Source organism: Passer domesticus, chromosome Z (genome assembly GCF_036417665.1).
Source record: "Passer domesticus isolate bPasDom1 chromosome Z, bPasDom1.hap1, whole genome shotgun sequence".
NCBI lineage: Eukaryota > Metazoa > Chordata > Aves > Passeriformes > Passeridae > Passer > Passer domesticus.
This window is the reverse complement of record NC_087512.1, coordinates 22,991,092-23,009,477: the sequence shown is the minus strand read 5'-3', so window position 1 is coordinate 23,009,477 and position 18,386 is coordinate 22,991,092. Positions and strand designations below refer to the sequence as shown.

General features: G+C 42.6%; 1 long non-coding RNA gene across 1 annotated transcript in view; it reads right to left on the bottom strand.

The window, feature by feature from the left end:
- Positions 1-17,508, bottom strand: part of LOC135289253 (uncharacterized) — a 34,521-nt gene extending 17,013 nt beyond the window's left edge. The window contains exon 1 of the long non-coding RNA XR_010352038.1: positions 17,339-17,508. This is a non-coding gene — a long non-coding RNA (uncharacterized LOC135289253). The remainder of the gene's footprint in view (positions 1-17,338) is intronic.
- Between the last annotated feature and the right edge of the window lie 878 nt (positions 17,509-18,386).

Sequence of the window (18,386 nt, the reverse complement as noted above, 5' to 3'; positions counted from 1 at the left end):
TCACAGCCTTGTAAACTAAAGCATGTCAGTAATGCCACATCCAGTTTTTTCTTGCAGGTCTTCTGGAATGGTGATTACACCACCTTCTTGACCAGTCCTATCCAATGTTTGACAACTCTTTCCATAAAGATATTCTTTCTGATGTCCAGCTTGAATCTCCCTTGGCACAGTTTGAGGTCATTTCCTCTTGTCCTGTCACTTGTTGCCTGGGGAAGAGACTGACCCACCATCCAGCTACAACATCCTTTCAGGTGGTTCAGCCCAAGCCTCCTTTTCCCCAAGCTTAACAACCCTGGCTCCCTCAGCTGCTCTTCATATGACTTCTGCTCCAAATCCTTCACCAGTTACATTGCTCTTCTCTGCACATGCTCCTGCACCTCAATATTTTTCTCATAGTGAGGAGCTCACAACTGGACACAGGGCTTGAAGTATTGACTCACCACTATCAATGTTGGTACATTCATTTGCACACAAACTTTAAATAAAACAAGTGAAATTCAAAATTCAGGGGCTGAGGAACAAGGAATACATGCCTTGGTATAGAAAACCATCAGTCTTGATGACTTGACAGGGACGTTCTGGCCAGGCTGGGACACGATTTCTGCACCAGAGCTGGATTGTCTCTGACAGCTGCGTCAGAATAAGTCCACAGAAATTCCTACTGGCTGTTTCTAACAACCTCCTAGCAAGGGAAAGACAAGAGCCATGGGGAAGGAGGGCTGGCCTGGCACAAGTCAGCACATGTCTGTCAAGGCTCGCCAGCCCAGCTTTATCCCCTCTCCAACAGTTTGACTGCAGCTCAGCGTGGAGGCACACCTCCGCAGCTGCCAACAGGCACCCTCAGGCTCCAGAAAGACATATAGAGAAAAACAGTACTGCAATTTATGCCACATCTTCTTATCTCCTCCTTTCACTGCCGGGATGCAAATTAGTCATAGCTTTAGTAAGTGATTACATAAGCATCATATTAATTTTGTTCATATTTCCCCAAAGAAATCAGCAAATTCTTAGAACAACTTGGACTCAGAGATTTATTTTCCAGGCAGCATGGACTATTGGCAGCTGAGGTACAGTCATTTATCATTTCACAATGAAGATAATCTGGTTAACAAACCAAATTTCTTCCAAAAGAAAAAAGAAACAGCAAGCAAATAGGCAGTGACAATCAAAAGCCACAAGAGGGTTTGGAGGAGAAAGCAACTTTGTTTCAGCCCATTGTTCTTTGCATTGTATTGTCTAAAGCTGCCTGAAGGTTCATTTGTTGACATCCAGAATATTCTATTACACAAAGCATTATTCAAAGATGCAGGGAAAGACTACACATTTGCAGATGGAAAAGGTCTTAAGGAAGTTCAATATAAAAATGCCCCAAACTCTCAATCCTATATGATTTGATAGCCCCAGAGGACCCATCAAGAACACCTCCTACTGACTGCCACCTCCTCCAACTTTTGCTGAATGATACATGCACAAGTCTCACTGGAAGGAAAAATAAGTTTGATGAGAAAATTTGCTGCTACGTTCATTTTGAGTGCAACAATAGGGCAGTGAGAATGAGCTCTTGGCAGGAATGTGATCCCCTCAGCACAGCTTAGATTAACTTGAATTGTGCTAAAGTAGATCCACACAGCCTTTGGCCAGCCCTTGCTCTGCTTTTCCTCATTGTTAAGTGCCTTTCTGGGAAGAAATAGCTTCTTGAAAACCTGTATCAGCTAAGGCATACAGGTTGCCTGATCCTTCTTCAGGCATGGGGCTTCTCCTGGCTGCAGATACGGGCTGACACTTATAACGCCTGTCTTAAACCTGGGAGAAGGAACAGAACTTATTCTGTAAATAAAGTTGTATTATTTTATCTTTGCATGGAATATTCTCAGCCATGAGCACTCTGGAGGGGAACAGGCTGATAAAAACCAGGAACTTGAACTGCCAATTTTATGATTTGTGTTTTCTTGCAACAGACAACCTAACACTCAGAGGGGATGAAAGACAATGCCTGAGCATAAAGTTGCAAAAGTCCAAGCACAAAATTCCTTGCCTGTAAGCACCAAGAAATACAAAACTACACAAACCTCTGTGTAGTAGAACCTCTTCTACAAAATTTGTCAGCCTGGGGCCAAATGATGCTGAATGAACCTTGCAGTTCCGCTGTGCAGACAATCAATCTAAAAAGGTCCCCACACAGGACACAGTGGATAGAGTTCACAATGGCCCTGCTGCTGAAACACCCTTTGCCACAAGCCCATGGTGAAGAAGGCATCAGGCATTCATCAGCCTTCAGCTTCCCTGGTCCATTCTCAGGGTGATGTTGGTCTGGTGCGTTTGCCTGGAGGGGCCCATTGCTTCCCAGTACTTCCCCTTCTGCTCTTCAGGCTCAAAATAATGCGCCTGAAATACTTCATAGCTCTCAGACAAGGATTGCCTGACTGGGGGCACCGAGAGAGAGCAGAACAGAATAGACTGTGCTAAAAAATAGGAGGAATATATCTTTGCCAATTCTACACCTGGAGAATGCCTGGATATAAAAAAACCCCATCCCAGCTAAACATCCTAATAGTCTCTCTTTTGACTGCTAGTCATGTCCCCCTTCATACAGGGCTGTCTCCAGACTTTCCCTTGAGGTGACATGGTTATCACACATAAAATAAAACAGGCATAAAAAACACCCTTTCAAACCAAACAACTGGAGGAAAATGTGCTTCTCTGTTATTTAGGGGCCAAACAGTTGACGTACTTGTTTAGAGCCAGAGAAACTGTGTCCAGGTCCCTTCTCAGCTTGACAGGCTTTACCACAAAATCTGCCTGCAAAGCATCCTCCGACACCGGTGTGTTCGGGAAAGTTGTGGTTTCTTCCCCTCATGGATGTTCTTCTTTGGATCAACACATATTTGCCAGATTAGAGGGACAAAGGCCATCAGTGTTATCTTAAAAGACCATCAAAAGCAGAAATGAGGCAGACCAATACCTACACCAAGCCCTCCCTTCTTTTGGTGTGACAGCAGTGAACATGTTTCTGCTGATTCTTGCTAGAGGGAATGATGCCATGGGTGCCTGTTACACCAAGCCCCATAGAATTTGTGGGGTGAAATGGGTGCCACATTGACTGGGCTGGGGCAGAGCCTCCATGGACATGAACAACCCAGTGCCAAGGAATGAGAAGTGCTAGAAACCCTTGGGCTCCAGGCAATCCCTTAGCTCAGAGAAAGATTTGTACATTGAAAGATTAGACCTGAGAGTGGTCTGTGGCAGTCAAGAGCTACGTCTTTCTTCAGATTAGGTGAACATTCACTGCAGACTTTGTTGGAGATAGGATGTTCCTTGCAAGATATTTCACGGGAACCAGCTGGGTTGAGTAGCACAGTTGCCAGCCCGAGCAACATGAGGTCTGAGTACAGGACTGCAGGTAATGAACAGCCAAAGACTAATATAATAAAAATATTTCTACACTTCTGCGAGAATGATTGCAACAGTCCACTTCACCCTTCTTCTCTTTAGCTTTTAATTATTCTATACCCAACCGCCGCAACGGTATTCTGTGGATCTAGAGTGATTTCTTCATTAGATTAAGAGCCACTGAAGAACTTCAGGAGCATTCTTGTCCTCTGCACTGAACAATGTCATTCTCTCCTCTCCACCCATCTGAGGAGTTTAAGTCCTGAAACATCTGAAGCTTAGTCCAGCAAAGTACTTTGGCACTAACTGCACAAAAGTTCTTCTGGACCAGTAATAAGAGTAGCTATTTTGAGTTTTATTTAGGAGATATTTAGTTTGTATAGCAGTGGAAAGCATTAATTAAAATTTCACTCTAGATGTCTAGATTATGTGACAATAACATTTGTGTCTATGTACCTCAACTACACCATGCATTTTGCAGCACACGCCTGCAATTCAGAGGTCAGTTATATCCAGGATGCTTTGGGAGTGACAGAGGCTGTTCTTTAAATATGCCTGAATTAATTTCACTAACCTAACATAGTCTATTCCACTACGTGGTATGAACTGTTGTTTTTGTACAGTGAAGGAGCCCAAGAGCAGGTGCTTTTCATTGATAGGTTAATTATTTCCCTCAAATTGTGGAGAGATGATGGACTCTATTGATTGTATTTTTGAAGAGCAGAAACATTTTGTGAAAACTCTTAACCTCCATTTCTTTGAAATCTTTGAATGATTTGTTTCCAAGCTGAGGTTTGATAAATAGGGTTACAGCTCTGAGCACAACTCTGAAGCCAAGCTTGAACTTCCTGCAAATGAAAATTCATTATGAAACATAAACAAGTCTCTAACTATGACATGAAAATACAATCAAGAGTGGAAATCATTCAGCTGTGATTAGAACAATTTTTCTATGCAGGTGAATCATTGTTCTAGACTGAGCATGTGAAAAGAAGTAGGTTAGCCTTACCTTCTTGGTCTTCAAGTAATTAAAAGTTAACAGAATGTCACAGCCATATAATAACCCAGAAATAAAATAGACATCATAAAATGTCTATTGTGATTTAAATCTAAACCGGAATGGGACTAGTCCTAAAATGGTTCCTATTGCTCTGTTGTTCAGTCTGCTCCTCTCTATTCCCTGCTGATTTCTGCTACATCCTCTGGAGGAAGCCCTTCCCTGAGCCCATCTCCTTCAAGATCACCGTTCTCAGATTTTACACCCAGGTGTTCCAAGTCCTGCAAAGATGCAGACCTCTGCCTGGCAGAGGCACTGACACAGCATCTGCTATGCACAGGCAAGGACAGCCACACTCCCCTTCCCAGCACCTCTGGCCTGTGCTGTGGCTCCTATTTCAGCATGCTACAGCCTGGCTTTGCTCAAGTGGCATACCCACACTCTGGTGTCAAGAGAGCAAGTTGTCCTGTTGGGGTGTTCCCAAGTGTTGGTTGCAGGAACCTTTCTTTTTCCACCAGGCACAGGAAGATGTTAGGCAGGTGCCACCAGCACCTTCCTACAGCTGGGCCAGCTATCTGCTTAGACATCTTCAGAGGCAGGAAATGCTGTCTCAAACAGCTCCTACTGCTGGGCCAAGACAACTCTCCCATACTCGGCATAAACAGGGATACTCCATGAATGCTGAATTTCAGCTTTGCAGTGCTGCTCAGGTGAAAATAGCTGTCCAGAAGGCAGGAAGACTAAAAATGACCCTACTGTCATGAGGGAGTAAGACCCTCTTTAGTGCATGTGTTCCCATGGATGCCTACTTAAACGTAGGATCGAGCTGTGAGAGGACACAAGCACAGGGTAGCCCGGAGAGCTGGCCTTCCACTGCCAACAGGAGTGGTGATTGCACTGTGATAGAGTGTCCCAGGCTAGTGCAGCCCCTGGCAGGAGAATGTCTGCAGCTCCAGGCTCCATCACAGCCCTGGGCTGCCCATCCACCTGATCCAGTGGCACCAGGATATGAGCAAAGATCAAACACTGGGAATGCCTAACGCCTACTTGCAGCCTGCTATGCCATATACTGGTCAGTGGACAAGCAGCTTCCTTTCCACCTACCTGGGAGTATCTTGGTGGCAAAATCCAAGTTTTAACACAGCTTTTGTTTCTATTGGGGAAGTGAGCAGTAACCAGGCAGGAAGGTGCAGAGCAGAGTGTGCCAGCTGCCTGTGCTTGCTCATACCCACTCAGACTCCCACAGATGAGCAAGAATAGTACCTGATCACATTGCACATGTGTCTTGCCTTCCCCTGATAAAAGTGCTGGATCTTTAAGCAGAAACAATGCTTCAAAACCACTCTTTTGGTACTACAAATGGCAGGCCTTCATCCCCATGAAGCAAACAGGACCAGAGTGTGCCTAGGAGGCTTCACCCTCAAGGCTGTGTGCACATAGGTCAGCTGCCTCTTTGTTAGGTTCTCTAGAGTTAGAGATGAGGGATGTTAGAGCAACAGACAATAGAATACTCCCAATTCCGAATCTCCCTTCTAGCCTCAGTCCATGCTGCCTTTCCCTGTGGGATCCTTTCCTTTCAGAGTCATGACTGCACTTTGAAGGAGACAGTTCTGCATTTCTGCTACATGCAGCACTGCTGATGCCTATTGAGAAACACTTGTGACATTAACTCTTAAGCTGCAAAAAGAAATCCCACAGTAATCCTCTGCTAAATTTCTTATGTGCAAGACGCAGTATGATTAGCTTCCCAGAAACTGCAGTTCAGCTGTGTGGTTAAGGCATTGCTTCCAGCACTGGAGGGGATAAAAAAACAGGGTCAAGTGGAAGGTATGCAAGCCTCTGGGAGACTTTATGGGACCTTTGGTAGGTAAAAAGAAAGTATGGGCAGATATGCCTCCTGGACTAGGGAGAGTCATGAACACTGGTGCAGGATGTGAAGGACCCACATGGTACTCATGATCCTGATTTTGCAAAAATAGCTGGTCTTCCCAAATAGTCCCCAGCCTGTGTCACATTATTTAGCTTCCATCTCTTCCCTCATGTGTGCATGCTCCTAAGAGCTAACACTGTCAGTGCAGTGCAGACCTGCAGTCCCAAACATCCTCCAGTCCAGTGAGAAGGGCTCTCCTCAGACAGGGCAAGCAGTGCTCAGCAGGCCACTGCAGCTGCATGAAGCCTGTGTGCACCTGTGTCTTGCTCTTCAGCTCACCTGCCTGGCAGCCAAACAATTTCACCCCCCACACAGGCACTTGAGGCATGAAGACGGGATGATCCAGACCCAGAGTCTATGCTTGTCTTAGAGCAATCCTGAGTGCTGGCACCTCTGTAAAGATCTGGCTGCTGAGGATTTCAAATGCCATTAGTGTAGAGGGGTTTGATTTTCCTTCTGTTCTATTTTACTTAATTTATTTGCTCATCTAACCAACAGTAAAATACTTTCTTTTAATTATCTACTACACTTTTTTAGTTCAAAACCTGAAAAATAATGTGTTCCCATTGACTAGGAGCATGAAGCACTGGGATAATCTTGCCACTTAATGCCCCAGTGTATCAGTGGGAGGGTCAGCTACTTAGGCACATCTGCAGCTTGCTGATTGTCTGAAAACCATGCAGATTAGCCAAAAATCCAATTCACAGCTGTGGATGCTTCCTGGGCAACAGACTCTGCTGTTGATTTGCTAACTCTGAGCAGGCTGGTGGGAAAGAACAGGCACTATGAGGAACTGCATGCTCTAGTCCATGACTTCTTTCCTTTGAGTGCAGAATGAGGTTAGATCATCATCTTTTTCCAAGGATTTTCTGATCCTCCTTTGCTGCAAAATTATCACCTCTGTCTTGCAGACCCAGAATGATTCTGGCAGTGCCGAGGAAACAGCTTGACAAGCATGGCATCTCCTTGCTCTGTGACAGAGCTAGGTCCTGTTCTGTCTGGATTCTGCATGGGCCAGGCAAGTTAAGTTGACTGGTGGCATCGTTGCATTTAAATGTATCATGCGAGTCTCACAGCAAGAGGCATATTCACACATAGGTGCAACCTCTGGTTGCCTCATGTAGTATTGGTGTTCCCATGCTGGTAAACATCCATGCCACTGGACTGATTACTTAGTGAATTTTTTGGAAACTGCTTGTTGAATACCACTAGAAAGATGAAGTTCAGATTTCTGGTTCTGGTTCAGCTTTAGTCTCACAATATCTTGGTGTCCCACAACACCCTGGCGAGGTCTGACATGGGTTTGGAGTTCACAGACTGCATGACTTGCTGTCATGAGTTTGCCAGAAGAAGACAACGGTACCAATTTCGGTGTTAGCACTTCATTCTTTTAAAATTTACAGCATATCTTTGGGGAGGCTGTTTGCTGATCATCTGTTTCATTCCTGTGGGGACTTGGGGCTTTGTTTTTATTTACACAAAAGCAGCTTGTGATAAACAAGAAAATGCCTGTATTATCAAGTGGAAGACAGAACTTGTTGAAGCATGTCTGATTCTGATGCGTAAAGGTTGTGTGGATCAAAAAGCACTGCTAGCAGAACCAATCAGGAAAGGCAGTACACCAGTCTGGGTGAGGAGCTTCCTTAGCAGATGTCAAGAAGCAGGATCATAGCTTTGAAGAGGAAAGTCCTCCACCCCAATATCCACTGCCATAACATGACTTATCCACCCCGGAGAGGTGAGAGGGATCAGTGAAAAGTGGTGGACTCACTCACTCATGTGGAAATGAAAGAGAACTAATCACAGCAGGGGCAGCAGTCCAAAGGGTGCTGGTTAAAACAGGCAGCTTGATGAAGGAAGGCATAACCTGCAGGAGCACATGCTATAGGCTGCCAGGACTACTCTTCCTTTCAGTGTTGGGGCAGAGCCTATGTTCTGGCCACCAGCTGAGGTGTCAGGGGTGTATTTCGTAGGCAGAAATTTCCCACTTGCCAAGGAAATAGAGAAATGATGGTTCATGTGTTCCTCTGTCAGGTCCTCTGCCATGGGGTGTTTCTAGTGGGGTTTGGACTATTAGAGGGAATGTTTGGATACCTCTGCTCTGATGGATCCTGAGATACAAGGTTAATTAGGCAAATTCCCCTACCAGAGCCTGGTCTGCCCTAGAGATGCCCAGCAAGTTTTGCAGTTCCCAGAAGTGCTTTATGGTTCAAAGCCAGAGCTCAATCAGTATATTCACCCGGTGCCAGCACAGCATGGACCCTTGGTAGAAAGAGTGTGAGGAAAAGGCTTTGTTTGCAAATGGTCCCTTCACTTTGGCTAGATGGATGTAGGGCGATACTGAGCCCTCATGGCTGCTCATGTAGGAAATGCAGCTCATGACACATTCGTGTTTGAGGGCTTTGGCGCTGGTAGAGGGAGAACAGTAAAAGTCACTTCCACCAACAGGAGAGAGGCCAGGCCTGAGGTTAAAAGAAGGGGATGTGGCTAAATGGCTTCCATCTCTCACCTCACTCCTCGTCAGCTAGATCTTCACCTTCAGTAGAAACTAAGCCAAAGCTACCCCGTGCTGCCCCAGGGCTGTGATCCTCTAATATCTACACCAATACCCATTTCTGAATGGGTAATGAAAATTGCATGGCTCTTACAACAAGCTATTTGATTTTCTTGAGCATGTTTAGTGCATGACTCTTAAATGGTAGACTTCTGCACTTGCAAATAACTTTTAACACCATTACTGGGTGCAAATGAGGATATAGTCTGCAAATGATGAATGACTTGATTGCAGTAAATCATGTTGATCTGTGTAGTCTTTCTTGAATTCACAAGGAGTTGCAGGTCCAATCATTAGACATATTAAAATTATAAAATGCGAAACAGGAAGAAAAGCAAAGGTTGCTTTAAAAATTTGAGACAGAATTTGGTGGACAGAAAATTAAGTCTACTGTGCTCTTTAGCCCTACATGTAGAAGCTATTACTATAGCTCATTTATATATGGGTTAATGCCAAGATTTTTTGCACTTGCAAAATTTTTTTTGTAATGTGCAAACTAAAAATATTCCATTGTTATATAAACTGCCCTGTAATTTTTTCCCTGGTTTTACTGCAACAGTGGTAGTCTCTAAAGAGAGTGATATTTATTACAGGATGACTGTCTCTCAACTAAATCTCTTCTCTGCCCATGCTCCTTCAGCACATCGTATCCTCAAGTACTCACACAAACCCACAAACTTGTGGGTTTGTGTGAGTACTTGAGGATACGATGTGCTGAAGGAGCATGTTTCAGAGTCTCAACTCTGAATTTATATAAACTAACACTGAACCAAAAAGCTCAGAAAAATTCTCTCAAGAAATGTCAGATTATCTTCATGGTTAGATCCATAATGTCTCAAGTGCAAGTATTTTTCTCAAAAAAAAAAAAAAAAAAAGTGTTTCTATAATAGATACCTTTTTCTCAGTAGATTAATAGTGAGCATGTGACGCACAAATCACCATTTTCCCTGCTGGAGATGAAGTTATGGGTGAGACTTCACAGTTAAGCCTTACAGAATGATCTATTTTGGAAGAAAACGGTTGCCTTGGTGCTGTGCCTCCTCGATTGTTTGTGCTGGAGCGTCTTGGCTGTATGAAGAGTTGACTATTTCTTTTAAAAGCCACAGTAGCACACATGAGAATCAAATCATCCAAGCAAGGAATGGCTTATGAAAGGATAGCAATTACTTATTTTCAAAACATTTTTTGGGGAAAAAGATCCACAAGGTCAGAAGTTTACCTCCGAGTACAGTTTTTTGGCCAAAGACAGCACAGATTTGACCCACAGGGATTATCACATTATGCAGCAAGTCAGTGCCAAGCCCAGGAACAATGCCACACCAGTCTGACTCCTACCCACGCTGCTGCAGGCAGAGCTGAGCCCTTTGTGTGGAGGAAGAAATCAGCAAGCCCAAGGACTTGCTGTTCAACATGGCCCCCACATCAGGAGTTTACCGAGGCTTCAGAGGATGTTAGACATAACTATTAGGAGGTATTTACAGAAATGAAATGTTAGCAGGTCACAGAGACTCCTGCTCAGGTAGCAGATCTCTGTAAACTGCTGTCTAGAAAATACTTGGTCATTCTGCAGACAAAATAACTAGCATGCAGAAAATCCAGCCCAAAACAAAACCCCAATTTGTTTACCAGTTGAAAAGAACAGGAGGGACATGTAGTTATTCTCATCATCCCTCTCCCCTCTGGACACCATGCTGAGTACAGTGAAGGACAGACATGAGCAAAAATAATTTAATTTTTTTCCTATTAATTAAACTAACCAAGGACCTTGAGTAGTGTTGCAGAATGTGCTGGTTTGATTCCAGTAAGCAAGAAAGCAGCCTCCCTGATTTCTTACCAATCCGGCTTCCCCAACAATGCACTCTTGAGTGATTTTCTGCAGGGAATTCTTCCCCAGAAAACTTATCATTAAAAGATAAGAGAGCATGTGGGTGTAACTGATCATTTGGAAGATATTTATAACTCGCTTGCTAGAGGTTTGTGCATTTGGACTCAAGAAATTAAGCAATTTTGACTCCAGAGAGTGAACAGAAAAGATGTCAGTAACACTCCTCTGACAATGTTTAACACTTCTGTGACTGGGGGAAGATGGGTTTGTTTCACACTTGCCTTGGACTTCCATACATGTCTAAGGATTTTCTGTACTGTGGGTAATGCAGTCATGCTCAAATGATCAGAGCTTCTCTCCTACACACAAGTGTCTGCTTCCACCATTCCTGTCCCCCCAAATAAATGTATTTGTTAAATACACAGTCACATTGTCATATCAACCTTTTCTGGTCCCTGCTGTGACACTCTAGCTGATACTCTGATTTGACTTTTTCTCATCTGCTCTGAGTACATCCTTCATCCCACGCTTTTGCACTTCATCTAAACAGGTAAATGATCCACAACTCGGCAGGTCAGTATCTTGGTGAAATTATCTTCAGCCCTCTTAATTCCACTGCTTAACAACCATTCTTAGGCGATGTCTGTTTTCAGTGCATTTGTATATAAGGGTATCTACTTCATAATAAAACATGATCCATTGGCCTTTTTCCTATAATAGCTAGTCTGACAAAAATGAAGATCATTCATGAATTTACCACGAACTTTCACAGTAAGAACATAGTACATGCTGGAAATTATTGCCCAGAGACATTCTTGAATGTCTATCCTTGTAGGTTTTCAAGACTCAGGCAGACAAATCTGTGACTGACCTGGCCTAATTGAACAATACTCTCAATTTTTAGCAAAAGGTTTAACTGGGTGATTTCCAGAGATCCCTTCCAAGCAGTAATTCTAAGTTCCTATGAATTTATGTGTGTAGAAAAGGAAAAAAAAACTACATGTAGATTGTCTCCAGATGTCTCTGTGAGTTATCTTGATGTAAGAAAACCCACATTCATTTTCAGTGGAGATGAACTTGGACAGGAATGATCAGCCATGCTAAAGTAGGGGTGGCAGCAGCTGTTCTATTAATGCAGAAAAAAGGCAAATGAATAATTGCATCATCTTTGTAATCCTGTTCTATCTATGGAGATATTTAATTGTTTTCTGATGACTTTTAAATCAGATTACATGAAACAATCTGGAAACCTCAACAGAAACCTCAGCAATAAAGCAGGAAGAGACGCATGCCTGCATGTCAGTTTTGCAAAGGAATTTACCATTATTTATTTGCTGTAATTTCAACTACCTCTTTTCAAGGTACTACTATGTAGCTTTGCACAAGCAAGTGCAAAGTAGGGTCAAAGAAAGCACAAGGTATGTTCCTTTGCATTGGGAACCAAGCATCCATCCACACTGGTCATGGGAAGGCAGTCTTACCCAAAGCACCATGCCTTCCCCTGCCTACCCTGTGCCAGACTGATACGCAGGGTTGGTATACAAAGACAGGAGCCAAAGACACCTCTCTCTGAGCTCTCTTTTCTGATCTCTCAAAAAAAGTAGAGACAAATCATCCCAGCCTACTCCCTTATGAACTTCCCCTTGTTTGCACTTGAAACTATTATTGGTGATTAGAAGCTGAGAAAAAAAAAATCCACAAATTAAGGGGGTTTGAAAAGTGCAATTATTTTAAAAAAAGTTGAAAAAGAAGCCCCCAAACCAAAACAGTTCCAGGTAGGTTTTATAAACCCTAGAACAATAAAAATACTTCTTATTGCTCCAATTCCATATAACCTTAAGGGCTCATCTTCCTGTCTCTCTGAAGGATGCAGTATAACTGGAAAAAGTTCTTTGGCACTCAAGAAAACGAAAAAAAAATCTCTATTTAATAGCTGGTTTTCCTAACTCCACATCTAAGAATAACATTTACAGTAGGGCACATACAAAGAACCTCCCTATAAATATAACGTTAAAGACAATATTTAGTCAATCACTGAGAAATGGACATAGAATTTTCCACTTGTGTTACTGTAGCTGGCAAAGGTTTACATTCTGATTCTCATAAAAGGATTTATAGAGTGCTGTAAATTTACAAAGGACTTTCCAAACATAGATAAGGCATAGTCCCTGACCAAAATGTTATGGAAGACAAATGTAAGAAGAGAAGCAGGAAGAATCCTGAGGAAGAATTAGGGACTACAGGGTTGTGAAATCAAGTGTTAAGAGAATAGCAATGCTCTGGAGAACACCCAGTCTAATTCTTGCATCAGATCATACAGGTACAATCAGTTTCTTGAGGAACCTGATTTCTGCTCCACACCCATAAAAGCAGAAATATCTTACTTCTTTCATTCTGGCAAGAAAAAATAATTTAGAAGTGAGCAACAGATAAAATCTGACTCCTAGATTTGAACTAAGGATTCAAAACTGAATATGTTCAAAACCAAACCAAAATCTAAAATATGCTGAACTGAAAAGAAAACCCCGATTTTGGGCAAAGACCATTTTTAAAATGGGCTTTTTTCAGAATTAAAAGTCAAAGCATCATGAAGATATTCAGTCTCCAGTCCAGCTTTGGATCCTAACTTGTGACCTAAACCAACTACCCTGGAGATTGAAGCTTGCTGTTCCATGCTTGATAAGACTTGGGAGCTCAGGGCTGTTCAAATGCATGGAAATAGCACAAAATAGTTGCAGCATTCTGCAGAATTAACACTAGAAATGTTTGTCAGAACTGTTCTGTTATAGCTGCATATTTTCTCTCTTCCTATTGGATTTTGCTGCTGTTGCAGTTCTTTTTAGAAATGCTCAGTTTAATTTTAGATGAACCAATGAGCAAGTAAAGCTCCATTCCATGAAAGCTTGTTTGAAAGTCTCATCTTTACCATCTCAAAAATACTACAGTTAAGCTCTGCAAGTAATTCTCGGGGCCTGGACTTGAGCCTTTGGCTGGGAAACCCTTCTTCTAACTGTTACTTTAAATATGAAATTGTGTTTGGGCAATCACAGTATCTCTCCAATGTAAGGAAGTAAAGTGCTTCAAACAAATAAGCAAGAAAACAAAAGCAGAAAAAGAGATTAAGGAGCAAGGACTGTCCTAAGTGTGCCTTTTCTCTACCCAAATCATAATCTGAAAATCACACTTCTGTTTAAAGCAATGTTTGAACGACTCTTACTCATTTCCAGATTGACATCAGCAACTTATAGTGAATTTCACATCCTTTTTCTGGTGCATCCATATATCCTGAGATACAGAAGGTTAAAATACAAGTCTCTGTTGTTGATAAAAAACCCGTAATGAACATTGTCAGAGTAGTTTGGATAGCTTACTTTCCTTATTAACCTTTCTGTCAGCAAGAGCCCTGTATACATTTCAGTAAAGAAAAATATTCAGAATTTTTTCATTAAAAAAAAGTTGGCTTATCTGAAAATATTAAGAAAGAATATTAATGTAATAATAATTAAAATCTACACATTGGGGTGGCTATGCTCTTTTAAAGCTCTGCAATGGTCTCTGAGCTCCACAGACCTAACATTTTCAGTTGCACAAAGAACAAACCTGTGGGGTGTTTGCTGAAGTGTGGAAAGCTGAAAGACTTCCGGGACATAAAGTCACTGTGTCATCCTTTTCTTATCACATGCATCCTTTACACACAAAATTATTTTCCCATTCTTCAAATGTTATAGGTACTGCCTTGTTCATCTTTGAGTCCCTCAGCCAAGGAAGGAGAGAGTGGCCCCACCTGCAGACCCACAACCTCAGTGGTGCCCAGAAATTGATTCAGCATTCATGGCTGGCTTTTAGGGAATTATCTAGCCCAGGTAGTCCAGGACAGATTATGATGCGGTTTGCTTCTGTCCAGTAAGGGAGATCTTAGCCTGTGCCTTTCTTCTGAGTCTCTTCAGAAAAGTGAAATGAAAATGTCAGAAAGACAAGACGGGCAATGCAAGTAGAGGTTATCTACCTACTGCCGAAATTTTGGCCATTCAAAGATGGAGAGGATCCTGGCTTGCACAGAAAGTCAAGAGAGCTGCTGTGATGGGTATCAGGCTGTAAAATTGAAGTACCTCCTGAAACTAATAGGTGGGTTTGTTGTAACTAACTTTGTCAGCTAGCCAGGTGTCAGCTAGAATCCTTCTGTAGAATAGTGATTTAGCTATTATTAAATAACAGTAGTATTAAATAACAGGTACAATTGCTATACATTCAATAGAGTCACAGAACAGTTTGGATTAGAAAGGCCCTTAAAGGGTAACCTAATTGAATGGCCCCTGCAGTGAGTAGAGGCATCTTCAGCTAGGTCAGGTTGCTTAGAGCCCCATCCAGCCTGGCCTTGGATGTTGCCAGGGAGCAGACATCCACCACCTCTCCAGGCAAACCTGTCCCAGTATTTTATCATCTTCATGAAAAAGTTCCTTTCTTATATTTAGTCTGAGTCAACCCTCTAGTTCAAAACCATCACCTCTTTTCCTATCCACAACAGACCCTGATAAATATTATCTCTCCATCTTTCTATCAAGCCTTCTGTTGTTAAGTGCTGAGAGATTGCAATAAGGTCTCCCCCTAGCCTCCTCCTCTCCAGGCTGAAAAAACCTACTCCCTCAGCCTTTTCATAAAGAAGAGATGTTCCATCTCTGATTATTTTTGTGATCCTCCTCTGGACTCCCTCCAGCAGGTCCATGTCCTTCCTGTGCTGTGACCCCAGAGCTGATGCAGCCCTGCAGGTGGGGTCTCAGCAGAGTAGAGCAGAGCAGAACAGAGCAGAGCAGAGAAGAGCAGAGGGGCAGAATCACTTCTCTTGACCTGTCAGCCACGAATCAGCATCAGTGTATTTGTAGCCAAGACAATTTGCAAATTTTAAAGGTAAGACTGGAGGACAATTCAAAGACCAACTTCATGTTGCAGGGCTCATTTACAGTCTGGATAGGTGATAGAAGTAATTAGCCAAAGTTTAGCACCTGTGATTCAAACTTTTAGAGCTGAAACTGACAATTTTCACTGTACTCTATAGCAAAACATGAACAAGAAGAATAGTCTTAAAAATTAGACTCAACTTTTTATTTTTTTAATAAAACACCTAACACTCAAAGTGTCTGCGGTGTTCTAAGCAATCTGACAGCTTTCACAATTGGGAGTTTCTGTGCAGAATATAAGGCAAGTTTACAAAGGTATTTTGGTATTTGAAGGTGCAGGGACTATCTAGCAGGGCTTAGAATTGTGGCACTCCCTAATGCAGACTGCAATTTAAGATTAATAAAAATCATCTGCAAGAGTGTTTTTCAAATTCAGTGAAAATATTTTCAGCATTTTAAGGCAAACAAGTAAATTTGAAAACATGGACTTTTAACTGTTTGGTAGGTTTTTCAGTTTAGCAGAACCTGTGGCCAGCATCTATACATCCCTGGGTATCTGAGTTTGCAGACACAAGGTCAGGCTGAGCAAAATGCTAAGGGGACCTCCAAGGTATAAAAATTGCATTTTATTAAATTCATTTGCATTTAGTGATGGCTTCCAGCTAATATTCATTTCCACTTGCCAATGAGTCTTGTAAGTTAGTCCTGACTGGGCATGTAAGACACAGGTCCACCTTTTTTTTTCCTGTTGTTCCTAGAGTTAGGTCTTGATTTCATATTTACATGCTTATTACATTAAAAAGCAAAGAAAGTAATTGATTTTTCTGTAAAACCAGTAGTATAAAAAGGTCTAAACCAGTAATTTCAGAAATACTGAGAACTAAAAGCCATGTATGGGAAAATCTTACTAAATGGATTAGCCTGGTTTTTTTGATATTAACTATTTATTTCACTGGATTTTCCAAACAGCTATGTAAAGAAACCTAGTGTCATTGGCCAAAAGATTTGGTATTCCTGGCAAGCCAATTCTGTTTGGATTAGCTGATAAGACTGCTGGAGATTGTTTAATAGTCATCAGGGAGCTCATCAGAGAGATTAAGGTCTGTTGAAATATGTTTCTTTTGTTAGTTTGGGGGAATTTTGTCTCTGGGGAAATTTTGAGAATGCTTCAAGTCTGAGGAAAAGAGACTTGTACCTCTCTTACAAAGCTCTAAAAATCATCCTGAGTGCTGCCAGTTATTTATTTATCCAGATCATATTTATTATTTATCCAGATAATTGTATCACCCACACTTTCTATTCATCCCTTTAGCCACAAAGCCTTGATTTTTACATGGTGCTAGAGGGGCGAGATGTCTCTTACTAATGTCTTACAGCTTAGCTTGCGAAAGCACCATGCAGAAGTGCCTTTACATGCCTTTTTTGCTATTGACAACAGGCCAGGAGTGATCAGCATTTAAAGCTATATCAATATCATTGTACTGGGATAAAAAAATCAAGCACCAACCAAACAAAAAACCCACATCAATAAACCCCCCCAAAAACTCCCACACTATCACTGAAAACAGAAACCTGGAAGCCCTCCACATTTATCTTTTGCAATGTGTGTACTAGTGCACCCATTCCCATTCGTGTTGGCTTATCTTTTAAAAGTATCTTTGCCTGACCGCTAGAGGAGGAGATATTATATCAACAGAAGACATAAATCTGCAGTTATCCTCATTGGAAATTTGGTTATTCTACTTACTATGCTTAGCACTGTTTTCTGCTTGTAAAATGTTATTTCCGTTTATGACAAGATAGCCAACCTAGCTGATATGGGGAAGCCAGTTGATGTGATCTTTTTGGATTTCTCATAGCATCATTCAGCCCACAGCTGGATAAACACTTCATATGACAGGAGAGCAGCTGGCTCACGGGTCAGGCACAGAGGGTTAATGGGGTGACATCAGAGTGGTGCCTTGTCACTAGGGAGGGTTCCATGGGGCTCCATCCTTGGCCCTGGGCAGTTCAACATCTTTGTAAATTACTTCAATGCAGGATTTGAAGGGATACTAAGCAAGTTTGTCAATGATGCTAAATGAGGAGGAGCTGTTGACTCCCTCAAAGGCAGACACACCTTTGACAAATTAGAGGACTGGGAAATCAGCACTCAAATTTAATTCTACAGCAGAAAGTGCTGGATTCTGCACCTGGGAGAAGACAGCCTTGGATGTACGGACAGACTGGGGAATGAGAGGCTGGGGAGGAGCACTGTGGAAAGGGAGCTGGATATCCAGTCACTAGGAAGTTGAACATGAGCCAGCAGTGCCCTGGCAGCCAGGAGGGCTACCCGTGTCCTGGGGACATCAGGGACAGCATGGCCAGCCAGGCAAGGGAGAGGATTGCCCTGCTCTGCTCTGCACTGGGGCAGCTTCACCTCAAGTGCTGGGGCAGTTCTGGGTGCCACAGTGTAAGAAGGACAGTGTGGAGAGTGTCCAGTGAGGGCATGGAGGCAGTGAAGGGCCTTGAGGGGAGGCTGCCTGAGGAGAGGCTGAGGTCACTTGGTCTGTTCAGCCTGGAGAAGAGGAGAATGAGGGGAGACCTCATTGCTGTTACAGCTTCCTCACATGCAGTAGCAAAGTTTCAGACACTGATGTTTTCTCTGTGGTGACCAGTGGCGGGATCCAAGGGAATGGCCCACCGTTGTGTCAGGGAAGATTTACTCTGCATATTGGAAAAACCTCCAGAAACTCACTGGGCACTGAAGCAGGTTCCCCAGAGAAATGTCACAACACCAGTCCCATCAAAGTTTA